Raw genomic sequence first — 18,342 nt, 5'->3', positions numbered from 1 at the left:
CCACCAGATTTGAAATTTTGGGCTTGGACAATCTGGAACTGCATTGCCTGCGTTATGATCTAAGCACAGTACACAAAATTGTCTGCTACAACGTCTTACCTGTCAATGACTTCTTCAGCTTCAACTTCAATAATACACGGGCAAACAATCAATACAAACTCAAAGTAAACCGCTCCAAACTCTATACCCGTGGTATAGAGAAAAACATAGCAGTGAATCAACTGGAAGGATAACCAGCCTTTTGCATTTATTGTGAATCTATTAAAAACTGCACATAAAGAGTAAGCCTCATTCAAATTAGCAGAAAGACGTCACATATAGCTTAGTACCATAGAGATAGTGTTATCTTGCATTCAGTTAGGAATTTGTTGAAGCATACAATTTGACCAGGGGTGTAGAAACTACCACATCATCATATCTAAGTGCAGCTTGTACACATAGTTGATCTTGCTGATCTCAAGCGTTAACTGGATCTGAAACCACTAGGTGGTTTCTAGATGATAGGGAAGCCCAAAAAGCATCTTGGAAGAAAGCAAAGGGATGACATATCCTTATTGTTCCCAAGAAAATAATGACAATGTACTGGCCGGGAGTCAATCTTCATGTCAAGACATTTTTAAAAAAACATACGATACGTACAGTATATCTCTAGCTGGTATTCCCTAACATTTTATAAAAATGAAACGTTTGCTGTGGCAATAAATTCTGCTCTAGGGGTCTTGGCATAGCTGTGTGTCAGACCAGGAAATAAATTCCATAGGAAGGCTAAAACTATCTTTATTGAGATTGGCTATAATAATAATCTTCCAGGACTGTGTTATATCACTTCCTCCTTAGACTTCAGTGAATAAGGATGGCATCTGCCTGAACCACTTCCAAATGTTATCTCATTGTTTTGGACTTAAACGGTGTTTTAACCCCTTTTGTTTAGGTAATACTGTAGTTCCTGCCTATCTATGTTACAGTCATCTTCCTTACTGTCTGTCAAGTAGGAACAGGTATTTAGGCTGGGTCTGTTTGCTGCTGCTTCAAATTGCTGCTGCTTGTAAGATACCGGTACTTACTTGGGCTTCTCTGGGTAAAGACCTTGTAATTTACATTCAAGAGAGAGAGAGACATAGAGGTTTTATACATCCATTCTCATGCCCTTTGGTCTAAGTGTAGTATGTATGAAGCCTACTCAGTGCAGAATAAGGTAATAAACTTTATCCTTGAAATTCCAGAAATACTTAAATTGAAATCTGCTTGAAACCAATCATGGCAAGAATCAAACTAGCATTAGGAAGAACCAGATCTTCTCTCAGCAGGCTCCCTGTAACCATTATTTGACTCAACATAATCTATTTTAAAGGATTTATGGAATTATGGAACAGGTTTTCTGTGTATAACTAGCCATCCTTTCTAAAGCTACATTACATCTATATATATAAAAGTGAAATACCACTCACGCATCATCACAAAATCTCCAGAACCGTAAAGCCTACAAACTTCAAATTTGCCATGTACATTCCTCTTGGCTTCTGGGTGCTAACTAAGAAAGGATTTTTTGAAATGACCATCAGAGCATTAGTATTTCCTATATTATTATTAACACACTCTGATGCTAAGGAGTTCTACTCCCCCTCCCAACCTGAAAAGAAATCTGTTCTAAATGCAAAACACAAGCAGAGGAGATTCAGTTTCAGTTTTACTTTCACAGCAGGAAGCAGCTTTACTACAGAACAGTTGAGCTCAGCCATGGCCAGGCTCCTTCCTGTCTCCTTCTTGCTCACACAGCAAATACTGTTTCACTTTCCAAACACCTCTCAACTCTCTCACACACTGACAGGACACTAGCCAGGTAAATACTGATGGATGCTGGTAGGCAGAGGCAGATTTTTTTCCCTTATTTTCCTCCTCAGTTCAGACAAATCTGTCCCTTCTACTGTAACACCAGTTAAAGGGAAAAGAGGCAAAAGATGCAGAAAAAGATTTACAGATGCGATTAGGAAAACACAAGTAAGGGAAGCTGCACACAAGTATCGTCAAACTCATCCCCAAGTCAGTAGACAGGCTGTAAAAAAGTATACATCTAATAACCCCTACGTTAATCAGTCACAAATGAGATCAATGCCTTGGGACTAATAAGTATTTGTCTGGTTTTAAATATGAACCTCAGATTGATTACTCCAGGGACAAGGTTGTTGATCTCGGACCCTGGTTACCCTGTGCCTTGTGCCGTGCTCTAAAGTGGCAGGATGAGAGCCCCAGGATGTGCTGCAGTGGCGGTAAAGTATTTATTTATTTATTTATTTATTATTTTATTCGACTTATCAGTCGCTCCCTCTCCGCAAAGGGACTCGGGGCGACGTACAATCAAATCAAATATACAAGTGTGGCATGGAGGAGGTAACATCAATGTTTAACAATACAAATGCAAGTGCAAGCCACTAAGTTAAAATGAATAGCCATAAGTTAAGACAGTTAAAACAATTAAAAAACCCAAAATTTACATTTACAGTATTAAAATTGCCAGGGAGGTTAGAGGTTCTAGTTAAGCCAGGCCAGCTAGTTGGAACAGGTGGGTCTTGAGTTTCGTGCAGAAGGAGCGGAGATCGGTCGTTATCCTGATATCTGGGGGGAGGTCATTCCAGAGGGCTGGGCCCATCACAGAGAAGGCCCTACTCCTGGGCACCGCCCTCTGACACTGCCTGGTGGACGGCACCCGGAGGAGTCCCTCTCTGTGAGAGCGAATTGGTCGCAGGGATGTATGGGGCAGAATGCGATCCCGCAAGTAACTAGGTCCTGTGCCATGGAGCGCTTTAAAGATGGTAACTAACACCTTGAAGCGCACCCGGTAGACCACAGGGAGCCAGTGCAGCTCGCGCAGGAGTGGTGTTACATGGGAGAACCTCGTTCTCCCCATGATTGCCCGCGCGGCCGCATTCTGGACCAGTTGCAGTCTCCGGGTGCATCTCAAGGGGAGCCCCATGTAGAGAGCATTACAGTAGTCCAGGCGGGACGTCACCAGCGCGTGAGTGACTGTGCGAAGGGCATCCCGGTCCAATAGGGGGCGCAATTGGCGCACCAGGCGAACCTGGTGGAACGGCCCCCTCGCCACGGCTGCCACATGGTCATCCATAGACAGCCGGCCGTCTAGGACGCCCAAATTGCGCGCCCGCTCCACGGGGGCCCCTATGGCCAGCGATGGAATAAACTGGTTGAACCGGGAGGCCGGTAGCCACAGCCACTCCGTCTTGGAGGGGTTGAGTCTGAGTCTGTTGTCTCCCATCCAGACCCGTACGGCTTCCAAACACCGGGACATCACTTCGACGGCCTCGTTGGGGTGGTTTGGGGTGGAAATGTACAGCTGTGTATCGTCAGCGTACAGATGGTAGCCCACCCCAAAACCACGGATGATCTCGCCCAGCGGCTTCATATATGTGTTGAACAGGAGGGGCGAGAGGACCGACCCCTGTGGCACCCCACAAGTGAGCGGCCTCAGGGTCGACCTCTGCTCCCCTGCCAACACACATTGCGTCCGGACAGAGAGGTAGGAGCAGAACCACCGTAACACGGTGCCCCCTACCCCCAACCCCCCCAGCCGGCGCAGTAGGATACCATGGTCGATGGTATCAAAAGCTGCTGAGAGATCTAATAGGACCAGGATAGAGGAACAACCCCTATCTCTGGCCCTCCAGAGATCATCCACCAACGCGACCAAGGCTGTCTCTGTGCTGTGCCCGGGCCGGAAGCTGGACTGGCGCGGGTCTAGATAATCAGATTCCTCCAGGTGACGTGGGAACTGCTGAGCCACCACACTCTCTACAACCTTCGTTAGAAAAGGAAGGTTGGAGACGGGACGATAATTTGCTAGCTCCGTTGGGTCCAGAGAAGGCTTCTTGAGCAAGGGCCTCACAACCGCCTCTTTCAAGACGGCTGGCAGGAACCCCTCACTCAATGAAGCGTTCACAAGTCCCAGTAGCCAGCCTCGTGTGACCTCCCAGGATGCCAGTACAAGCCAGGAGGGACACGGGTCCAATAAACATGTGGTGGCTCGCAGTCGCCCGCGCAGCCTGTCCAAATCCTCGGTGGCAACAGAGTCAAACTCCTCCTAGCAAGGTCTCCCAAGACTCGCCTCTGACGTCCCCCCTCCCTCCCCTGAACCCTTACACAGCCTTCTCACCCACCAGCATCCAATGGAAAAGCACTTTCTTTCTGCTGTCCGGAAGTACAACGGATGCTTCAAAATGACATCTTTTGGAGCCAGAGAGGTGAAGGAGGGAAATTTTATGCCAACATTCAAAGTGCAGGGGCAGGTCTACCATAGGATAGGGAGTATCATGGTGGGGCTTCAGCAGCAGCCTTCATTTCTCCAGATATACTTTGTTGGTGATGATGACAATGAGAGGGACATCCGTTGTGGAATCTACCCAGGTGTTATCCACAACTGGTTAGCCAACTGCAGAAGTTGCTGTGTGGACACAAGTATATTCTGAAACTTAAGGCTGCTGTTGATTCTGTTCCTAAGGGCCACTAGGACTTCCAAGTGGTGATTAACGCCGATAGGAAGCCTTCTGGAGAGCACCGAGGGCGTTTCAATGCCCCCACGATTACAGAAGTGGCTCTTCTCATTGTCGGCCAGGATTTTGAGAAGAGAGATATCGTTCTCCACAGCAGAGACAACAGGTTGTTATGAATCAGTGAGATGCACCGCGCCTATGACGCTCTCCAGTACCCTTTGATCTTCTGCCATGGAGAAGATGGCTATTACATCAATATACCTCAGTGCGACCCAAACACCAAGGTTCCTCTCAAGAAGTCCGTTTCTGCTGCTGCCTTTTACAGCTACAGGATGGAGCGTGAAGGCGAAGAATGCTACCTACTGCTGTTCCAGTTCCGTAGCGAAGCACAGGTATCCAACTGACTAGTATGAACTAAAATCATGCAGCTAAAACAATTACAAATGTGGCTTTGAAAACTACAGTAATAAAGGAGTAGAAAATAAAAGATGACTATTTCTGAGAAGAGATGGAAGCCAAAACAAGAACCATCCTATTTCTGCCTGTCAGTCTTCTTTTTAAGGATCAGCCAGAAGCTAAACTTTAGACTTTAACAGTATTGCCATCTAGTGGAAAAAATAATAGTGCTGTACTACATACTGTACACTCCACATTTGAAAGCAAAGCAGTTTTTAGGAAGCAAGATACATATGTTGAAATCAGATGTCTGCTTTCACTGTATGAACATAGTCCGTTTTTTTTATCACAAACACACAATTTATCTGGCACAAATGTTAAAAATATTTTTGTTACATTTTTAACTTGATAATGTGAATGTTAATTAGAATCCCAATTTATATCCCCTTTTGATGAGGACAATAGGAATGAGATGGCAGGTACTTCTTTAGGCACCACATCAAAAGAATTTCAAGGTTAGTAAATTGATGCATAGTGAAAAGTGGGTTTATTATTCTAAATTTTAGACTGCTGCTGTTCATCACCATTCACAACTAAATATATTTAGATATCAAGCCATTTAAAGAAAAGAGAAAAAAAGTTTAAAAAATGCTTTTTAAATTAAAAAACCTATTACATTGAAATAATTACCATATTTTTCGGACTATAACATGCACCGGAGTATAAGAAGCACCATGATTTTGAAGAGGTAAATTTGAAAAAAAAAGGTTTTGCCCTCCCTGGCCCCCAGGAGCACTCTGCAGGCCTCCCAAACCCTCTGCATGCCCCGTTTTTTGTGGAAAATGGGGCATGCAGAGTTTGGGAGGCCTGCAAAGTGCTCCTGGGGGCCAGGGAGGGCAAAAATGTAACACGGGGTTTGGGGGTGAAAAACGGGCCATTTTTTTGCAAAAACAGGGCGTGCAGAGGGTTTGGGGGGCCTGCAGAGTGCTCCTGGGGGCTGGGGAGGGCAAAACCATCCCTGTTTTTGTGAAAAACCGGCACATTTTTTACTCATTTGTGCCCTCCCCAGCCCCCAGGAGCACTTTGCAGGACTCCCAAACCCTCTGCACGTACATTTTTGCAAAAAATAGGATGCGTGGGGCGGGGTTTCAGAAGGCCAAAAATGGCTGTATTCAGTGTATAAGACAGTGACGTGCAGTCAGGGGAGGCAGAGCCTCACCGCTCTCATGAAAAGAAAACAAAGGGAAAAGGGAAAAGGCAAGTGCTGAGGTGAGGCTTAAAAAAGCCTCTAAAAAGGGAGGACTGTAACAACTTTGATCTTTGCAAGCGTGCAAGCATGTGCAGGACGCTCCTCAGCACTAGCCTCAGATCAGCGCGAGCCGCTCAGGAAGGAGGGGAATGGGACCGCGGCTCGCGCTGATCTGAGGCTAGCGCTGAGGAGCCTCCTGCACACGCAGTCCCATTCCCCTCCTTCCTGAGTGGCTCGCTCTGGGAGCCGGGCTGCGCGCAGAGGAGCTGGCGGCCAGAGCGCCCTAAAGCAGCGCCAGCCAGCATGTTCCACAAGAAGAGCCCCAAGGGGAAGGGCGGCAGTGCTGTGCCCTCCCCCTCCCTGACCACTGCCCAGCAACGCGCTGCTACCAATGCTGCCTTCTCTGTCTGCCTTACGAAAGGAGATAGCCTAACCGAGGCAAATGAGCCTGCCCTGCAGCCTCCTTCATTCACATGTTTGGGTGGGGGGGGGGGGGGAGGCTTTCTTGCACGCCTTCAGAAAGCCCCCCCCCCTGCCCGAACATGTGTGAATGAAGGAGGCTGCAGGGCAGGCTCATTTGCCTCGGCTATCTCCTTTCGTTCTCCGTCTGCCTCACGAAACGAGATAGCCTAGCCAAGCAAATGAGTCTGCCCTGCAGCCTCCTTCATTTCTTCCTTCTCTCAGCACCCACCAAAGCGTTTCCAAAGCGTTCTCATATCCCAGATTAGGAGATCCCAGGTGATTGCAGACAGAATGAAGAAGAGAAATAAATTCCCCCCTGCAATCTCTTGGATGTAACTCTAAGCTATTGTCCATGTGACTGGCTTGATTGGCCAGTGGGATGAGTGGATTCCAAAAGGAATCTGTTCATCCATTTAGACCCTGGACAGATAAGATTTATCTAGTAGTCCAACCCCTTCCCAAGTCAGGAGTCCTTCCTTCTCTTTGAGAGCTGTCAGTGCCAGTCTGGCAGACATGAGGGAAATGGTGTGTGTGTGTGTGTGTGTGTGCGTGAGAGAGAGAGAGAGAGAGAGAGAATGAAAGAATAAGAAAGTTGGAGAGAGAGAGATAAGAAAGAAGGAAGAAAGGAAGAGAAAGAAACTAAGTTGGGGAGAGAGACACAAGAAGGAAAGAAGGAAGGAAGGAAAGAAAAAAAGGAAGGAAGGAAAGGAAAGAAGGAAGGAAAGGAAAGAAAGAAAGAAGCCCAAAATTTTGGTTGCTAAGCAAGAGTGTTATTAAGTGAGTTTCACCATTTTCCACCCCACCCAGTCACATGGCCGGCAAGCCACTCCCACCCAGTCACATGGCCGGCAAGCCACTCCCACAAAGCAGGCAACACCTACAGAAGAGGCTCTAAAATTTTTTGAAACCCACCACTGTGTCAACGCCTCACCAGCCATAAACCTCACCGCACGTCACTGATATAAGATGTACCCATATTTTAACCCTCTTTTGGGGGGGGGGGGTGCGTCTTATACTCTGAAAAATATGGTACTCCACAAAGCTAGCAAGCAGTTTATTAACTTTACAGTTTAGCTAGGTGTCAACGCAATGATGTTAACCAGGTTTTTCTGAATGGTCAAAAATTCCAATGCTGTAGAATGTATTCATGTTTGCTTCCCTTTTTTTGAAAGAAATAACCCAAGGCTTATTTTATTTACTTTATTTTTATCTATCCATCTACCCACCCACTCACCCAAAGTAACTCTTATTAGTTTAGTAACAGTAAGTAGCTCAACACAAAGGTAAAGTGCTGCTTCAATATTTCAAAAGATACCTGAATTTCTTAAAATACAGATAAGCAGATGTCTGGCTTTCAGGAAAATTTGCAAAAAAGAATTCCATTGTTTTCTTCTAGTCAAATATACTATTATTATATTGGGAATATGAAACTCTTACAGAACAATTACAAATAATCCAGAATTTTTTAATCATATTTTTATACTACCCATGTCATCTAAGTGACTTTGGGTGGCTTACAGTAAAAACCTCAGTTCAAATGAGTTCAACTATAGGAAACTAATTTCTGCTTGTCCTTTACTCAATCACCTTCTTTTCTCTTAAACCACTCCCCATTTTCTTCCTTTTATACAAAAACACTTATTTCCATTATGGCCCGTCCTCTGATTTGCTAATACTTTAGTGGAATTTCTTCATATGTTCCAGTACAATGAACAAACTGCTTCACCATTTTAATTCCCATGTCTTATAAGCAATCAACAGAATTTTGTTTGTTCATAAAATAATTTCTTATTCAAAGCCTGTTTTTCCTTCAAGAGCTCAAATACCACAAGCATAAAAATACTCCTATCTCCTGCTTTATCCCCACAGCAATAATCTTGTGACATAAATCGGGTTTAAGAGTGACCGGCTGAAAATCATCCAGCAAACTTCTATGGTGAGGGGCGACATGTACCTGGATCTTCTACCGTGTTTCACCGAAAATACAACCTGACCTGAAACTAAAGCCTTGCCACATTTTTCGCGTGGGCAAAAATATAAGCCCACTCCTGAAAATAAACCCCCCTGGCCACCACCACCCCTCCAGCCAGGCAGAGCACAGCTCACCGACATAGCAGTATCCTGAAGGCGCCAAGCCGCAGGAGCCGGGGGGGGGGGGAAGAGAAAGGCGCTCACATTGCTTGGCGTCTTTGGGATACCGCTAGGTTGGGGAGTGGCGTTCTGCCTGGCCGGAGGGGGGAGTTGCCGGGCGGCTGCTCCCTTGCGAACTGGATCCCGAAGAGCCGGGCACAGCCTCAGGGGCGAAGCAGCCATGAGGTGACCACACTCACGAGCAACCACCCAGCAAACCCCCCGAAAGCGCCAAGCCATGTGGCGCTCTGCCCGCTCCCCAGCTCCCGCGGCTTGGCACATTAGGGATACCCCCTAGGTCAGTGCATGGAGCTCTGCCTGGCTGGAGAAGGGGGTTGCGCGAGCGCCTGTTCCACCTCCATCAGGCATGCCTCCTAGCCTCAACATGTCCGGGCCCAGCTTTCCCTGCAGTCACCGTCGCCGCGCTCCGAGCATAACGTCTTCTCCGGTTCCAAACTCCAAAACTCAGCTGCCGAGTCTTCCAGCAGCGGCCGCTCTGGGGAGTGCGCTCTATGGTTGTGGGCTGGCTGCTGGCAAAAACAATATGTAATTATATATTGTGAAATATTTCTTAATATATCTATATATTAAGAGAATATATCTTTCTCTTTCTGTCTGTGTCTGTCTGTCTGTCTGTGTGTGGCTCTTTGTCTCTCCCCCCTCCCTCCCCCTCTGTCTCTGTCATTCTCTCTCTGTATGTCTCTCCTCCCTCCATCTTTGTCACTCTGTGTGTGTGTGTCTCACTCACTCTGTCTGTCTGTCTCTCTCACTCACTCACTCTGTCTGTTTCTCCCTCCCTTCCTCCCTCCCCATCTGTCTGTCTGTGTGTGTCTCTCTCTGTGTGCCTGTCTTTCTCTGTCTCTCCCCTCCCTCCCCCATCTGTCACTGTGTGTCTGTCTGTCTCTCACTCAATCACTCAGTGTCTCTGTGTCTCTCCCTCCCTCCCTCCCTCCATCTCTGTGTGTGTGTCTATCTCTCCCCTCCCTCCCCCATCTCTGTCACGTGTGTGTCTGTCTGTCTGTCTCTCTCACTCACACACAGACACACATACTGTGGTCACCTTTAATCACAGGTTAAAAGTACCTTGCAGCGGCGTTTTTCCCTGGGGGAAAGTCTTCGAGGCTGTAATTTACGGGGTGTGCATAATTTTTTCAACGTTGTGGAGCCACGGCGAGGCTGTGTGCGGCTGGCGATGACTCCGGAGCCCATCCGGGAAGACGAGGAACGCGAGGGGCACCCCTCCCCCCACGGATGGACCCCACACATCTTTCACAGCCATCACGTTTCCAATGGGGGGATCCATGCAGAGGATTTCTCCCTCCCAATTGGAAAAGAGGTGGCTGTGAAAGACAAGGCAGCGCTTTGTCAGAGAACACTTTCCTGCCATTACGAAGCCTCTGAGGCTGTAATTGTACGGGGTGCGCGCGTGCACCTATGTTTTCTACGGCGTGGAACCGTGGCGACGCTCTGCGCGGCTGCCGATGACTCCGGAGCCCATCTGCGGGGGGTTTCGAGGAACGCAAGGTGGAGTTTAAAGTTTAGAGTTCTGATGGTCTTAGCGAACCCTGTGAAAAGGTTGTTCGACCCCCAAAGGGGTCGCGACCCACAGGTTGAGAACCGCTGTTATAGATCCTAGTCTTTAATCAAAATTCCACACTGTCCTCCACACTATACAACCCTCCACACTACTTGCTTTGGAGGAAGAATGAAACATAATAGAGAACCTTCCAGAAAAGTAACTTTCTGCTGGCGTATTGAGCAATATATTATTTATTTATTTAAGCAAATGTGTTAACGATGAGGACTGTAATATAAAAATCTAACCACCATCATGCCACAGTGATTGTTGTATTAAGAATACTGTTATTATAAGTAAGCACTGAATATCATTTTTCAGGAAAGCATAATCTGTTGTTACATTTTTACCTCTGTAGGAAGTTAAAACGCACCCCTCTCCCAGAAAATGAAATATTTTAGGAAATATTAAAAAGGCAGAATATTCCCCCTAAAAATAGAAACTCAGAGAGGCAGAAACTCATCCCCCCCACTTTTGTTAATGGGCCATTAAAGCCTGGGCCAATCTATTCTACATAACAAAGATCTACCCCATTTCATTGCCCTTCATTGCACCACCCACCAAGTTTCAACCAAACTTAGCACACAGACAACATACAAAGAGCTATGACCTTGGACAGCAACCAATCAGGATACTCTTCATGTGCCCAAGGAAGTTCAAAGCCCAGAGAGGGCATAAAACCCAGGAACTTTCAGTATCTCTTCCCTTTTTTTCACCCAGGAGCTCCAAGGCATGTGATCCTGTCCACCATTACACCATCTTTGCAAACAGCTTCCATTTTTCCAGTTTCTTTTCCCCCACTTGGAACTGAACCCAAATGGACATTTCTTCCAACACCTACTATATGCATTATTGCACATCTAGTACAGACTTCAAGAGGCTCCTTGGGCATTAAAGGAATATCTGGGAATGTTTATTCTGTTAGTTCCAGAAAACTCATGGAAATGAGTCATGAAATGAAGCAAAGTGATCCTTATCTCTGGCTTTACTATGAGCTTTCTCAGTACCTTATTTTCTAGAGCTGGTAAAGCTTCAAAAATTGTAACAGGTCAACCTCTGCATGCATTCCTGACATTCAACTTGAAGGCGGTACAAATGAAGCAACACCACCTTTTCTAGCATATTAACCATGGGATGGATTTCTGCTTGTCCCACTTCTATTAAGACACTCCTGAATTTGTAGTCTTCAAGGTACGGGTTTTTTTTGCCACGGGGGGGGGGGGGGAGATATGGATGCATTAGATGACAGGACTGCAATACAGGTAGTCCTCGACTACAGTTCATTTAGCCACCGTTCAAACTTACAATGGCACCGAAAAAAGTGACTTATGACAGTTTTGCACACTTACAAACTTTGTAGAATTCCTCATGATAATGTGATCAAAATTCGGATGCTTGGCCATAACCATACTTATGACCGTTGCTGTGTCCCAAGGTCATGGGATCCTCTTTTGCAACCTTCTGGCAAGCAGAATCAACGAGGAAGCCAGATTCACTTAACAACCATGCCAACAACTGCAATGATTCACTTAACAACTGTTGCAAGAAAGGTTGTAAAATGGGGCAAAACTCACTTAAATGTCTCACTGAACAACAGAAATTTTGGACTCAATTGTGGTAGTAAGTCAAGGACTACCTGTATTTGTACGGCCCTCAGCTGTGCGCTTACTGGAATGTCTCACTTAGCAACAGAAATTTTGGGCTCAATTATGGTGGTAAGTCGAGAACCTGTCCTTTTTTTCCACACAACTGCATGTCCCCCCATCACTAAGAAAGATTAAGGGAGCAAATCGAGTTTTATGCAATACCACAGAGAAATAGTTGTGCTCTTTTCCCTACTCGATTCCCCAGTGGAACCTGAGGCCCACGCACCTGTGTTGAAAAACTACTATTTTGCCTTGATTCTCGCGGCAAAAGGAGCGCCGGCCCTTCTCCTCTGAGGCGCCGTTCCTCCTGTTCCGTTAGGAGGAGCGGCGGCTTCTCCGACTTCTATTCGCCCTTTTGTCCTCCGCCGAACCGAGCGAAAAATTTCCACCGGGGTTACCTCTCGCCCCGCAAGTCATCATGACGCCAGGGCGCACCGTCGGTTCCCTGAAATGACGCATCTTTTTTTCCTATCAGCCAGGGAAGAATCTGCGAGGACTGAATTTCCGCCTCGCTTCCCTTCGTCGGAGTCTAGAGGCCATTTCGGAACCACCGATTCGCCTCGAGGTAGCGCTCGGCGGGAACGCCGGAAACAATTCCAGAGCGCCGCCGAGCTGCCCGAAAGCCTCCCGCCAAACGTGCCGGCGTGCTCGGAGGGCCACGCGGTGAGACGCAGAATTCTTTTCCTTCTCGCTTGCCTCGAAAGTACCGATTAGAGGAACAAAAGGAGATCCGGCGGGTCCCATCTCGCGCGGAGGCGGGGGAAAAAAAAAGAGCGCGAATCTCGCGAGGTCTGACGCGAGACGCTCTCTCTTGAGTGCGTTGGCCCCGCCCCCTAGTCCCTTTCGGTGGCGGTGGAAGCTGCGGCTTATCACCCTTTCCCCCCTTTCCTTCTTTTCCCCCTTCCCCTCGTCCTTCCCTCACAGGACGCGAGGCGGAAAGGCAAGACGAGCGGCGGAGCGCGAGGCCGAACCGGAGGAGGAGGAGGGCGCCGCGCGTGCGCCCCCTTGAGCAGAGGAGGGGGGTAGGAGCCGGTAGGAGCAGGTGACGCGCACGGAGGTGGGGGGGGACAAGGATTCGCAGCGCGAGGCATCTTCCCCCCCTGCCACGGCGCGGGAATGAGGAAGACGCCGCGGAGGAGCGGCTCGCGCATGAGTGACGGGTATGTTAGGCGGCCGGGGGGGGGGGGCGCTGATGAGGGAGCGCGCATCTGGTGGACGGGGTCCGCCATACCTGATGGGGAGGGGAAGACCCTGAGGGGGGGGTTGAGGAAGAGGCTGATGGGGGGAGTTGGAAATGGTAGGGGTTAAGGGAAGGTGTAATATTGGGGGTGGGAAATAGCTGAAATGGGGTCCAGGGAGGAGGAGGTGCAGAGAAGAGAAAGGGCCCTCGGGGGATGGCGGGGCAGGGTGGGGGGTCCCGGCTGAGGAGAGAGAGAGAGGCGGGATGGCTTCCCGCCACACACAAAAATCCTTCTCACGTGCACAGAAGGTTGTGTTTCTTAGGTCTCCTGAACCAGGGAAGCTCGGGAGAGGTTGTTGTGGAAGTTTGGACACCTTTTTAAGGATGGGACACGGTAGTGTAGATGGTTCTGGCCAGAGGAGGAGGGATGGTTTTTGAGGCATTCCGTCAAGGGACCCTTTCTCAAAGTACATCAGGTTGATCCATGCCTCCAATCGGACACCCCCTGCCCCGCCCTCAGACACCCTCCTTCAGCCAGTCTTAACTCACCCCTCTTCATACAGTTTGTGCCAACCGATAAAATGAGGTGTCAGGTGAATTGGGGAAAAGTATCTAGCAGGTATTTAGAAGAACTAGGATGAGGTAAGAGGTGTCTCTTGTGGCCTTGGAGAACACAAGCAAGTGGTATGATAGCAATACGAGTGAGTGGGAGAGCAATATTCTATAGAGACAGGACACTGGAAGTCAAAGATAAGGATGGAGAAGGGAATAAACTTGAGTTGTGGAGATATTGGAAGGTTAAGGAGAAACAGATGGTATCTTCCTTGTGGAGATGGGAAAATTAAGAGAATTGCTTGAGAAAGGCAGGAATTGGAAACAATCCTTCTCTTTAACATAAAGAAGCATCAAGAAATTAGAACTATAGTTAGCAAATCATAGATTGAAGATTGGCTTTCTTAGCTGTAAAGAAAATAGGGCAGTGATGGCTAACCTTTTTCAGATCGTGTGCCAAAAGCAGGGGGAGTTCAGGGGGATCGTGCGTTGGCATGCCCACACCCATAATGCTATGAGCGTGACCCCCCGCGTGCATGCGCGTACAACCCCCCCTCCCCCCGCTTTTGGTGCACGATGGACCCGTTGTTTGCCCTCTCCAAGCTCCAGAGGCTTTCTAGGAGCCTGGGTATGGTGAAAACAGCCTCCCCCCCCCCCCAAGGCTTCAGGAGGCTTCCCTGAAGGCTCCGGAGGGCAAAAAACAGCCCTATGGGTAAACTGGAAGTCCATTCCTGAAAAATGGCCGAAAAAGAAGGCCGAAGTTAGCATGCGCGTTGGAGCTGACAGGCAACGCCTCGCGTGCCCTAAGAAATGGCTCTGCGTGCCACCTGTGGCACGCAAGCCATAGGTTCGCCATCACAGAAATAGGGGGTAAATACTTGAGGTAGACATTCAGTTGTCTACATAAGACAACAGAAACAAGGGGGCAAATCTTTGTCAGTAGGCTTTATAGGCTTAGAGAATATTATATGTTTATGCTATTTATTATTCCCTTGGCGAAAGAACCGAACTCTGGGAATTTTCACCACAGGAAATTTTATAACATAACTTAGTTTATTGTTCATGGGTTTAGTTTGCTCCATTTTGTTTGATTATAAATAATACCTGTAATGTTCAATTTTTAATTATTTGAATAATTTGGTTATTTTTTTGTGTGTGAACATATAAATTTCTTCATATGGAAGTGGCCAAAAGTTCAAATTTGGGTCCTGATATCTAGATTTAATCTATCATCAGAATTTTGCATATAAAATCAGAATGTTATAATATTACTGCCTGAAAATATTTTAGAATTCAAGTTTGAATCCCTCATGAGAATATGTCATGTTGCTTGCTTTTTAAAACACTTTTCTGCTTTCTTCCTAGTCTCTTAGAGATTCTGTTTCAAATTATGGATTGAACCAACTCTTAAATGGTTTCATTGAGAAGGAGAAAAAATACTTGTATAGCTAAACATTGAAATTTACCAATAGTTTGACCACAGAAGAGATCATCTGCAACAGGTTTAAGTTTATTCCTTTCTTTTACTGTGATGTAATTTCTATGTATTCTGAGATATGTATCCCTGTCCTTACGCAATTAGCAGCTGCATATGGGAGTAAACTGTAAGTTACAAGGTTTTCCAAGATTGCATTGCTACTTAAAATTAATTCAGTATTTTTTTTAATTCATCTGCTGGCAGATTATGAATACATTGACACAAAAGTATGATTTAGGGTCAAGTGAAAATAAATTAAAACTTATAGTCAGGGATTTTTTTTTAAAAAAATGATAATTTTATAATATTGTGGCATATACTACTACAAGGTTTTTCCCAACAGATTTTGGTCAGGCATCTGTCTACATTACAGGTGAAACTCGAAAAATTAGAATATTGTGCAAAAGTTCATTTATTTCAGTAATGCAACTTAAAAGGTGAAACTAATATATGAGATAAGACTCATTACATGCAAAGCAAGATAGTTCAAGCCGTGATTTATCATAATTGTGATGATTATGGCTTACAGCTCATGAAAACCCCAAATCCACAATCTCAGAAAATAGAATATTACATGCAATCAATAAAACAAGGATTGTACATAGAACAATATCGGACCTCTGAAAAGTATAAGAATGCATATGTACTTGGTTTGGGCCCCTTTTGCAGCAATTACTGCCTCAATGTGGCGTGGCATGGAAGCTATCAGCCTGTGGCACTGCTGAGGTGTTATGGAAGACCAGGATGCTTCAATAGCGGCCTTCAGCTCTTCTGCATTGTTCGGTCTCACATCTCTCATCTTTCTCTTGGCAATGCCCCATAGATTCTCTATGGGGTTCAGGTCAGGCGAGTTTGCTGGCCAATCAAGCACAGTAATCCCACGGTCATTGAACCAGGTTTTGGTGCTTTTGGCAGTATGGGCAGGTGCCAAGTCCTGCTGGAAAATGAAGTCAGCATCCCCATAAAGCTCATCTGCGGAAGGAAGCATGAAGTGCTCCAAAATCTCCTGGTATCTTGACCCTGGATTTAATGAAGCACAGTGGACCAACACCAGCAAATGACATGGCTCCCCAAATCAACACAGACTGTGGAAACTTCACACTGGACTTCAAGCATCTTGCAGTGTGTGCCTCTCCATTCTTCCTCCATACTCTGGGTCCTTGGTTTCCAAATGAGATGCAAAAGTTGCTCTCATCAGGAAAGAGGACTCTGGACCACTGAGCAACAGACCAGGTCTGTTTTTCTTTAGCCCAGGTAAGATGCTTCTGACGTTTGTTGTTTAGGAGCAGCTTGACAAGAGGAATACGACATTTGAAGCCCATGTCCAGGATCCATCTGTGTGTGGTGGCTCTTGATGCACTGACTCCAGCCTCAGTCCACTCCTTGTGAAAGTCCCCAACACTTTTGAATGGCCTTTTCCTGACAATCCTCTCCAGGCTGCGGTCATCCCTGCTGCTTGTGCACCTTTTTCTTCCACACCAAATTTGAACTTTTGGCCACTTCCATATGAAGAAATTTATATGTTCACACACAAAAAAAATAACCAAATTATTCAAATAATTAAAAATTGAACATTACAGGTATTATTTATATAATGAACTGAAATAAATGAACTTTTGCACGATATTCTGATTTTTCGAGTTTCACCTGTACTTCAGTTCCAGTATGGTTTGATTCAGGGATGGATATCTCTATAGAGGAGATATCCCATTTCTAAATACCTCCATAAGGCAATATTACATTTTTATTAAAGAATTATTATTTTTCTGACTTTCAGTAACTTTGGCATCAGCTTATTTTTCTTTGTTTCTTCATATAACAAAAGTCCCGTCTTACTTTGATCATACTTCAGTTTCTGAGACTGCACATCATTTGCTAACCAAATATTTCTTCAGTCATTAGAAATAGAGGTGTACTTTCTTTTCTGAAAAAGATAAGTAAAAAAGTCTGAATGTTTTCGTTTAAGCACTTTTAAGCAAATTTCTATGTGCTACATTTTGCAGATTCAGCCTGCCTCTGAAAAAACTAGACTATAGAATCATGAGTCCAGGAAGTTTTGTTCTAAGTATATTGAATTACATTAGCCTTGTATTGTAGACTACAAGCCTTGATTAATATAAATATGCCCACTGGTTCCTTGAAAAGGAAAATGACCCCACCTTTTAGTAGTTTGTTCTAGTCCAGTGGTCGGCAAGCCGCGGCTCGTGAGCCACATGCGGCTCTTTACACACTTTAATCCGGCTCTTCTGTGTGCCGGGCGCCCGCTCCCCTCCCTCCTCTCGGGCACTTCAAAACCAAGCGCCTCTTTCCCTTTTTTCTTTTCAACCCACAATGATTAGGGAGGATCCTGAAGTCGGGCGGGGACGAGAAGCGAGGAGGCAGAAAAAGAAACGGAGGCTAAGGAGCTTCCCCCCCCCCCCCCGCCTCCTCCCAGCAAAAATCTAACCGGGGAGCCGGGCGGGCAGTAGCAAATTAGCTGATCACGCCGCGTGATCAGCTAATTTGCTACTGCCCGCCGGCTCCCTCATAAGATTTTTGCGGGGGGGGGGGGAGAAGCTCCTTAGCCTCCGTCTCTTTTTCTCCCTCCTCGCTTCCTGGGGCTCCACCAATGGGGGAGCAAGGCCCGCCCAGCGCCAGGCTTTGGGCTAACACAGAGGTCTGCAAAGTTGGCTGTTTTAAGACTGGTGGACTTCAATTCTCAGAATTCTGGGAGTTGAAGTCCACCAGTCTTAAGAGCCAATTTTGCAGATCCCTGGGCTAATATGATTGATGCCCTTGGTGGACTTCAATTCTCAGAATTCTGGGAGTTGAAGTCCACAAGTCTTCAAGCTGTCAGGTTTGAAGACCCTGGTTTTTTTTTTTCTAAAGGGTTAGGGGTGCAAGGGTCTTGCAACTTGACAGCTTTAAGACTTGCATGCTTCAATGCCAGAGTTCCTGAGCCAACATGACTGGAGGAGGAATTCTGGGAGTTGAAGTCCACAAGTCTTCAAGCTGTCAGGTTTGAAGATCCTGGGTTTTTTTTTTCTAAAGGGTTGGGGGTGCGAGGGTCTTGCAACTTGACAGCTTTAAGACTTGCATGCTTCAAATGCCAGAGTTTATTGAAACTAAAACAGTGTACCATCCTATGTATTTTCGGTTTTAAAAATGTGGCTCTCAAAATAAATTTCAATCG

The 18,342-nt window shown here is 46.3% G+C and overlaps 2 protein-coding genes across 5 annotated transcripts in view; one reads left to right on the top strand and one right to left on the bottom strand.

The window, feature by feature from the left end:
- Nucleotides 1–12,619, bottom strand: part of LOC309400393 (uncharacterized protein) — a 91,666-nt gene extending 79,047 nt beyond the window's left edge. The window contains exon 1 of one of the 3 annotated variants that reach the window (XR_014176650.1): nucleotides 12,188–12,619. The gene's annotated coding sequence lies outside the window, so the exon portion shown is untranslated. The remainder of the gene's footprint in view (nucleotides 1–12,187) is intronic. The other 2 variants (XM_081968860.1, XM_081968861.1) reach the window with 2 other exon arrangements.
- Nucleotides 12,620–12,791: 172 nt separating this feature from the next.
- The window catches only part of LOC309400390 (histone-lysine N-methyltransferase SETD1A-like), a 45,270-nt gene continuing 39,719 nt past the window's right edge, over nucleotides 12,792–18,342 (top strand). The window contains exons 1-2 of one of the 2 annotated variants that reach the window (XM_081968850.1): nucleotides 12,792–13,121; nucleotides 15,059–15,195. The gene's annotated coding sequence lies outside the window, so the exon portion shown is untranslated. The remainder of the gene's footprint in view (nucleotides 13,122–15,058; nucleotides 15,196–18,342) is intronic. The other variant, XM_081968851.1, reaches the window with a different exon arrangement.

This window comes from Natrix helvetica (genome assembly GCF_964273705.1).
Source record: "Natrix helvetica genome assembly, chromosome: W".
Classification (NCBI taxonomy): Eukaryota; Metazoa; Chordata; class Lepidosauria; order Squamata; family Natricidae; genus Natrix; species Natrix helvetica.
Note: the sequence above shows the minus strand (reverse complement) of the source record. Positions and strands in the feature narration are given on the sequence as shown.